This window comes from Erpetoichthys calabaricus, chromosome 5, assembly GCF_900747795.2.
Source record: "Erpetoichthys calabaricus chromosome 5, fErpCal1.3, whole genome shotgun sequence".
Lineage (NCBI taxonomy): Eukaryota > Metazoa > Chordata > Cladistia > Polypteriformes > Polypteridae > Erpetoichthys > Erpetoichthys calabaricus.
The window spans coordinates 96,762,496-96,772,248 of record NC_041398.2 but is presented as its reverse complement, the minus strand read 5'-3'; positions in this window follow the sequence as shown (position 1 = coordinate 96,772,248).

The following is a 9,753-nucleotide window of genomic DNA, read 5'->3' as shown; positions in this document are numbered from 1 at the left end:
TGATCATTTATTTGAAGCATTTCAGTTGCCCTACATGCCAGGACCGTCAGTTGCAGTTGATGAAAGTTTATTGTCGTGGAAGGGCCGCTTACAGTTTCGACAGTATCTACCATTGAAAAGGGCACGGTTTGGTATCAAGATGTTTTGCTTAGCTGAGAATTCAGGTTACATTTATAGATTTCGTGTATACACTGGCAACTTGCACAACATTTAGTGGTCAATACTGCTTGAATAAATGTAAAAAATGTAAAAAAAATGTAAAAAAGTAAAAAAACAAAAATTGTTCAGATTTCGCCTGGCTTGGGGAATATTTAGGGAGTTGGCGGTTAAAGGGTTAAAAAAGGATGGTGTAATTAACCTACCAGGGTAAATAACATGGATGAATTCCAATGTCTGAATTACAAACTGTAGTTTTAACTGTAATAAGCTCTCTTTATCACCATTCCTCATTCACATAGAAAACCAGTCCCCCTCCTGTCTTTGCTCCACACTGCATTGGGTCTCTATCTCCTCGATTAAGATGAAATCCATTCAGCATTAAAAAAAGTGTCTGGTATATCAGGTTTAAGCCATCTCTCCATAAAGCACAAAATGCCCCACAGTACTTCTTTGCTACATGATCCACTATAAGCACAGACAGTTCATTCATCTCATTTGACAACAATCAAACATTTCCCATTACAATAGATAGTAGACCAGTTCTAAACTATTTTCACCTTGCTTTTAAACTCGCACTGGCACGTCACCCCCTTCATCTGTGAACAAACACCTCCTGTGGTAAAGTGTAACTGAGCTGCTTAGGTGCTCATGATCACAGTGCAAGTAGCTGATTACAGGACTATTTAATATGCCCTGCTTTTATTTTCTCAGTGTCTTTTACTGTTTCAGGTGTTGCAGGCATAAAGCAGTCCTTGGGTGTGTAAAAGAAGCCCAGCTACAGACAGACACTGAGACAGACAGATGTCCAAATGCACACTCTATTTATTTTTTTTCTTCTGCACAGCACACAGTGCACAAATTACCCACATGGCTCAATCCTTTTTACTTCTCTTCTTAAGTCTTCTCCCAAGTCTTCTGCCACCTCTACTCCTCCGATTGCGAGCAATGTCCTCTTCCACCCAACTCCGGCTCTCCGGATGGAGTGAAGCGGCCCCTTTTATAATGCACCCAGATGTGCTCCAGGTGCTCCCTGATAACCTTCCTGCAGCACTTCCTGGTGTGGTGGAAGTGCTACATGGGCACCCGGAAGCACTCTGGGTGTACCTACTTCCTTGTCCGGCAGCACTTCCTGGTGTGGCGGAAGTGCTGAATTCCATGGCTTCCGAACCATCCAGGTGCCCCTGGCACCACGGGTCCCCACAAGGTTGAGATTACAAGCTCTGTTCCCATGGCCCCAACACCCAACAGGGTGGCTGCCTTTTCGTGTTCCAGGGGAGGTACTGCTCCTCTCCCGGTCTGGATCTTCCAGGCGTCCTGACTGGGCATGAGCCCCAGCAGTCCGCCACAGGTGCTCTTCATGACTCCATCCAAGTTTGCAGCCCATATGAAGCATAGTTATGACAAACTGACACCTGGGGTTGCGTGTATTGCAGTTCATTAGTAAATTCAAAATCCATTTATCCATTTTTTAGTTTCAACTATACGTGACAAGCCAGAAGCCTGATGAATTCTAATTTTAAATAAGACAAGTAACTAGTAAATAATTTCAGAAAAAAAGAAAAACAGTGAAAAATACAGAGCTTCTGTTAAAAAGCTACTGCTTTCACAGCGTATGAAAGTTTATATTAAGCACCAGTGACTTTAGGTGTCAAACTGATGGGATCCATGTTATACTACAGAATAGCTTAGAAACATCCATCCATCCATTTTCCAACCCGCTGAATCCGAACACAGGGTCACGGGGTCTGCTGGAGCCAATCCCAGCCAACACAGGGCACAAGGCAGGGAACCAATCCTGGGCAGGGTGCCAACCCACCGCAGGACACACACAAACACACCCACACACACACCAAGCACACACTAGGGCCAATTTAGAATCGCCAATCCACCTAACCTGCATGTCTTTGGACTGTGGGAGGAAACCGGAGCGCCCGGAGGAAACCCACGCAGACACGGGGAGAACATGCAAACTCCACGCAGGGAGGACCCGGGAAGCGAACCCAGGTCCCCAGGTCTCCCAACTGCGAGGCAGCAGCGCTACCCACTGCGCCACCGTGCCGCCCGCTTAGAAACATTTACAACTTTATTTAATTGTTATATATTAAAAGACAATGTTGCAGGAGTTGATCAAGAAATAATATTACTATAACCTATTTCCATCCCCCTCTGCATGATTTTGACTTCTTCAATGGTTACTCTTACGGCGTAGAACTGACAATCAAACCAGTTAAAATAGTGTTGTGGAAAGGTAACATGGTTGGCGATTTTAGAGATCAGTTTCCATTATTGCAAGCTACATGCATATTTGAGCAAAACATTAGTTTTTAATTTTTCTTAATAAGACCATAAGCAAATAAGATTTTTCCTTAAATTCAACAGTAAATGCAATATCACAACATTTTACTTTATTCTAGCCTTCACTCTTATGTACTCTGTGTCTGTGGTCACTTCTACAAATGTACCATCTGCTCTGTTCCCTTCCATAACTCATGAATATAATCTTAAGATAAATCAGTAATTTACAAGTGTTTCCTGAAAACAACCCTTCTTCTAACCCTGCATATCCAGAACAGGGCTATGGAGAATTTTGAGTCTATCCACACAAGTATTGGGAACAAGTATCAATCTTCAACAGGGCAACAGCCATTCCCAGGGAAAACACACACATCAAGGGACAATTTAGCATCAACAATCCAACTAACCTGCATGTGGATTGTGAGAGGAAACCAGAGAACCTGGAGAATCCCCACACACGGAAAACTCCATCAAGGGCACACCCAAGACTTGAATCTCACCATTGAACAGATTCCAGAATCCCATTTTTACCAAAATAGCATGCTGTTTCATATTCTCCATGGTCCCCAACCCTATTGGCAATCACTAAATGCTTCTGTATACCTTTTGCGCCCAAAGAAGTTGACAAGCAGTGGTCACCATACAGAGCATATTAAATTAACGTCACTACATTTTCTTAGTACAGTGGAACCTCTAGATACGAGTTTAATTCGTTCCAGCACTGAGCTTGTATAGCGAATTTCTCGTATCTAGAACAAACTTCCCCATTGAAAATAATGGGAATCCAGTTAATCCGTTCCGCACCCCAAATATATTAACATAAAAATCAATTTTCCTAACAAATAACACTGATAAATTATATATACTGTAGTCTACCTTTAATAAATAACACTGGTAAATAATATAACTGATTATTAAAAGAATCAAAACAGGTGTCTAAAGTGCAGTAGAGCATTCAATAAATCTTTAAATAAATAATCCTTAAAACAGTTGTGAAGTGGAGGTTTAAAATACACAAGAATAACAATCCTTTAACACGAGGTTAAAACGTCAAAAGAATGCAGTCTTTAAAAAACAGATGACAATCCCCAGTGCTTCTTCTCTGTTAGTGTCTCACCTGCGGGCTCTGCAACAGGCGAGACACTCTTAATGCAGCTGACCTTCTCTACACTGTCCTGCTTCAGCTGTTTGGCTCGCCTGTTCAGCTCACTGTTCAGCTACACGCGAGCCTGCACACGCGAGCCTGCACACGCTCGCTCTCCCGCACCGCCTGCCTGCCGCAACCTCTGTTCTCTCTCCTCTCTTTTCTTTTACTTCTTCTCCCCCTTAACCGGCTCGCGCTTCTCTATATATGCGGGGAGGACATGGCAGCTGCAGCCCATCAGCCACAGGAACAATCATGGATGTGGGCAGTTTCCCACCTGTGCACTTAAGTGAGAAACGCAGACACCGCAGATCGCGGCTCGCAACTGCTACCACGCCCCCTCGCTAAGCTGAGAGCTATACCCACAGCCTGGCTCGTGGCTCGTTACGCGAGCCAATGCTCGCATTTAGATCTGAATTTTTCGCTCATACTTTCCTCGTATTTTGAATTTCTCGTATACAGAGGTGATCGTATCTCGAGGTTCCACTGTATATAAAAAGCTAAGATTTGAATGAGCCCTTCCTCTTACTCTGTCTCTGCCTCTACCTCTGCCCTCTCTTCTTCCTCTCTCATGCCCTTGGTTACCTCCAAGGTGCTCCACTGCATAGCAGGTAGCCACAGAAGCCTCTTCAATTTCTGTTTGTATTCACTTGACTGCTGAAAAACAGAAACAATGTGGAAACTCATTGGTTGGACCCTTCCTGATAGGTGCGTCTAATTCATCCATTGTGTGCTTTTCCCCATGTATACACTGTGTCACACACGTGCGTTTAGGAGACAGCTAAAGGGCCTGGGGAACTGTAATACTACACCAGACCAAGGGGTGACAGAGTGTGCTGACTGTCTCTCTCAGTTTCTTGGAGACCATTCCCAGGAAATCTCACCAGGTTCCGGCACCTCTGATGATGTCACTTCCGGTTCTGGCACCTCTGATGATGTCACTTCCGGCTCCAGCACCTCTAATGACATCACTTTTGGTTCCGGACTAGATGACATAATTTCCTTCCCCAGCCCTTAAAACCACCATCTTACCTCCAAATATTCAGTTCTGTTTTGGACTCTGTCTGGTGAACATCTCTGTTCAAATATTATAAAACCTTTGCAGCTGGGAAATAATATACGGGTGGCTGCCCCAAACCTTTATGATGTCTGAAGTCTCATTCTTATCATAGTGGCGTTGTCGGCAGGATGGTGGTTCCCGAAAGAAAACGGGACATGACCAAAGAATTAATCAGGTGAAGAAAGTACTAGGGCCGAGTTTCCTGGTGGGGAGTTCATTCAGGAGTAACTTCCTAAATATGAAACCAGGCTAGTATTTTCTCAAAGGAAGAATATGGATGAGATTTACAGATGTGCTCTGGTTCCTATGGGGGAAACGAAGGGGGCTCATTATGTTCTCTCGGAGGAGAGAGCTAAGCCACCCATTGGGGTTAACGGGCTAAGGCCGTTTGAACTAACACCATTTTAAACAGTGCAGAAGGCTGCCTGTTTTTTGCTGTTAAAATGACTCCCCAAAAATGTTGCCCAGCTGGCCTGAGGAGAATTCTACAGCAAGGGGGAACTTATAAAGCTCCTGGAAAATTCTAAATCAGCCTCACAATCTGAGGGAGCAGAACGGTCCTCTACTGGATTCAGTGGGGATTACGTCACACAAACTAGGTCTCTTTAATATAAACTGGGGCATGTTCCAAAGTTCCTGGGCCTTGGGGCGGATAAACTGCCCGGGGACGAAGAGGGATGCAGGCAGATGGGGAGAGGCGGTTTATGTGCACTTGTCAACCCCCTAACGCTAAAACATACGGGAGTGGTAATACTTAATGGATATAAAGTAGAAGCCCTCCACGATACCGGTAGTAACATTTCCGTTGTTGCTCACCGATATGTACTACCACGACAGTGGATAAAAATAATGATCAGTATTACCTGTATACATGGGGAAACCTGTAAATATAAAACCGCCTGATGTTTCATTAGCTATGAAGGATGGCTGAAAAAAATCACCATGGTGGTCCTGTATCATCCACCTTTCGCTGTGATTCTCGGGCGGGACTGGTCGGATAATAAAAGTGGTGTACCAATTACTACTCTCGAAAAAACCTTGGGCCTAGCTATATATGGGGATGACTTGACTCCAGCTGTCTCTATGCCGTGTAAACAGCCGGCGGAGAGAGATACAGAAGGCCAAGAGGCAGACGGGAAGATTCCTGGGCCATCACAGGTGGACACGTCATCAACCCGCGCCTCGATGAGCTGGGAGGAATCCCCGCCCCTTGAGGTCAGACCGGACCCTCTCTCTGAAATACACTTTCAGGTCAGAGAAATGCCGGCTTCTTTCATAAGGGAGCAATGGAATGATGACTCCCTTAAACATGCTAAAAATGCAGCAATACTTGTCAATGGTCAACACAATCATCAGCCCATGCCACAGGGTCCTCACTTTGTGATAGAAAACAACCTATTATATCGAATAGTTGAGCATGAGGGGGAGGTGAGAAAGCTGTTGTTAATCCCACAAATTTGCCGGCGGCAAGTCTGTGAATTAAAAAAATCGAAGCTTAATCCGCTCTAATGTTTTTTCGGATTAAAGGAAGCTAAATATTTGGGCTACCTGGTGGGTTGGGGTACCGTCAAACCATAGTGTTCAAAGATAGAAGCCATAATACGATGGCCCCGTCCGTGAACCAAGCGGCAGGTCCAAGCCTTTATCGGATTAGCCGGCTTCTACCGCTGGTTTGTACCCTGGTTTTCAGAGAGAGCGGTGCCCTTGACTGACTTAACAAAGAAGAGGGCTCCTAACAATGTGGTTTGGGATGATATGATGGAGGCTGCATTTAGTGACTTAAAACAGGCTCTTACGTCTACACCCATTTTGAAAGCTCCTGATTTCTCTCTTCCTTTCATTCCCCAGACCGACACTTTGGACTCAGGTCTCGGTGCCATGTTGAGCCAAAATGTCAATGGTGTAGAACACCCCATCATGAACCTCAGCCGGAAACTGTTGGATTGGGAGACCAGGTATGTGGCAGTGGGGCGGGAAGCGCTTGCGATTAAATGGGCGATTACATAGTTGAGGTACTACCTCTTGGGTTGGGAGTTCACTCTTGTGACGGATCGTGCACCCTTACAGTGGATGGCCCTACACAAAGAGTCGAATCCTTGGGTCACCAGGTGGTCTTCTTGAACTTCAACCATTTAATTGTTCGAGCTGCAGCCAGTGATGATCTTCATCCCATCCCACACTTCCTTCATGCTGTTATTCTGCAACTTCTGATCCAGCTTTCTCCTGTACTGCTCCTTCGCCATCCTGAGCTGGACTCGGAGTTCCTTCTGCATGCGCTTGAGCTCATGCTGATCACCTCCTTTAAAAGCCCTTCTCTTCTGGTTCAGAAGGCCTTTGATGTCACTTGTAATCCATGGCTTGTTGTTAGCATAGCAGCATACTGTTTTTACTGGAACTACAATGTCCATACAGAAGTTGATGTAGTCAACAACCTCCTTAGTGTTCTCACTATATGACCCCTGCAGAATATCCCAGTCCGTAGTTCCAAAGCAGTCTCTCAGAGCCTGCTCTGCCTCAGGGGACCACTTCCTGAATGAGCGTGTGGCTGTAGGTAGCTCCATCACTCTTGGTTTGTAGTGAGGCTGAAGCAGAACAAGGTTATGATCTGCTTTCCCAAGCGCAGGCTGCTGTATGCGTCTTTAACATTTGCATACAGTAGGTCAATAGTCCTATTTCCCCGGGTGTTACAATCCACATACTGGGAGAAGGCAGGTAATGTTTTATCCAGCGTCACATGGTTAAAGTCTCCAGCGATTAGCACAAGTGCCTCGGGGTGCTGCATTTGTAATTTAGCAACAGCGGAATGGATGATGTCACCCGCTATCTCCACGTCCGCCAGAGGAGGGATGTAAATAATAACAACAATGATGTGTCCAAACTCTCTGGGCAAGTAATAGGGATGCAGACTTATGGCCAACAGTTTGATGTCCCTGCAGCAACTGGAGATTTTGACGTTTACATGTCCAGAGTTGCACCACCTTGTATTCACTTAGAGAGCGAGTCCTCCTCCTTTCCACTTCCTGCAGGTATTTGCGTCTCTGTCCGCTCTAACTGTGCTAAACCTGGGTAGCTCCACGTTAGCATCTGGGATGTTAGTTGTTAGACATGTTTCACAAAAACACAACAAACTGCATTCTCTGTAGGTCCTGACATTTTTCACCAGCGCAGCCAGTTCCTCGATCTTATTTGGTAGTGAGTTCACATTTCCCAGGATCACAGAAGGCACCGAAGGCTTGTATCGCCACTTTCTTGCTAGCTGCTTGGCTTTTATCTTAGCACCGGCTCTGCTGCCACAATACGACCTTCTTACTTCATCAGGTAAATAAGGAACCACACCAACACGGCCTTTGTTCTCAGCGCTTGAAGTTGACTACCTGAATAGACGAGTCTCGGCATGTAAAAATCCATGTCCAAATAGTAAAAAGTAGTAAAATGTATCCAGTGAATGAGTCCACATAAAAGAAAGTGGTAGGAGTGATCAGTGAAATAGAGAAAAATAGAGAAAAAGGTAAAAAAGATAAAGTCATACACGGAGCTGCTGGAAAGGCTGCCACTTGCGGCGGCACCTGAGTCATCTAGTAAAAAAACAAAACACATATGATGTATTGTAAAAATAATAATGAACTTAAATGCAAGTAATTATTGAGGTGTGAAATTTCATCCCTTTAACACTAAAACCAACATACATTTTTCCAGCACTGTAACTGCCAAAGCGTATGCCAAGTGGCATCTGAATCCTGTTCACAGCAATGGCCCATCAGCTAGGCATCCTGATAACACTACTGTTATCAGCCCTACTGCCCTGTGTACACAAGCCACAGATAGTCCAATACAGTTTGAGTGAAAGGTAAAAACAAGTTAATTGTTGGCACACTTCCTGTACTGTTTAAATATATTTTTACTTACATGGTATCATACAGCACATTTTAACCAAAAACAAACAAACAAAAAAAAAAGAACAGGGTTGTGCAGCAGTGGAGGAGAAAACTGATTCAGTATTTATTACTGAAAATTACAAAAACACATTTCAGTCAGTTGGTTACATAAAGTAATACATGAGATAGAAACAAAATGTGTTCATTCTACAGCTTAAGACTGCTTCATGCTACCAGGCACAAGAAAGCCCAAAAGGTAACCTATAAAGGCTGACACAAGTATTTTTCCAAAGTTCTTCTCCAACACAGCATAAAGCTACTTCAGTTTTTAATCATGAAAAGTGAAAATTACATTTTTCAATCAACTGGTAGCATAAATATTATATTAAGTCAAAATGATATTTGCCTGTAGACAGGCTGTAATTAGTTTATAAAATTAAAGCATTATTTTCATATGTCACTGATTATGTAGGTAAATGTAAGGCTCCATGATGGACTGAATATGAACTGTGTTTGTGTTCTGCACTGCCTCAGCACTTTATCAGTATCTATCTCCTTGACCACCTTTTGTTTCCTTTCACAGTGGGCTGTCACCACCTGTCTCATTTTGAAGTGCAGCTGTTTAGGGGAAGCCAAGCACAGACAGGAGCACGACACGCACATGGATAAAATAATTAAAGTCTTAAACAGACAATATCAATTGGCGTCAATTCTGCCAAGGACAGTCTCAAGCCCAGCTTAAAAAGAAGAAGGGTTGTGCATGGGGTTAGCACCTGCACTCTGTAATATCCCTATTGCTACAGAAACCAAGCATGAAATATGACAACATTATACAAAAATAAAGAAAGCAGTATTGTTGCCATGGAAATAGAAAATTACAAAATACAGATACTGGGATTCAGTGAGGTGTGATGGGCAACGTCTAAACAAATCACATTAGCATCAGGACATACTCTTCTATATTCAGGTCCAAAGAATGAGGAGGACACACACATGAATAGCTTTTGATTGTTGCTGAAAAAGAAACCAAGCAAGAGTCTGTTGGAGTTGGATCCAGTCAATGAAATAATCCATAAAGTTAATTTCTTCTCAAAGTTCAAGAGAGTGACCATCGTGCAGAGTTATGCCACAAAAAATGATACAGAACTGGAATCCAAGACCAACTTCTATGAACAGGTGCTGAATGTGCTGGATGGAATCCAGAAGACACATCACTATTC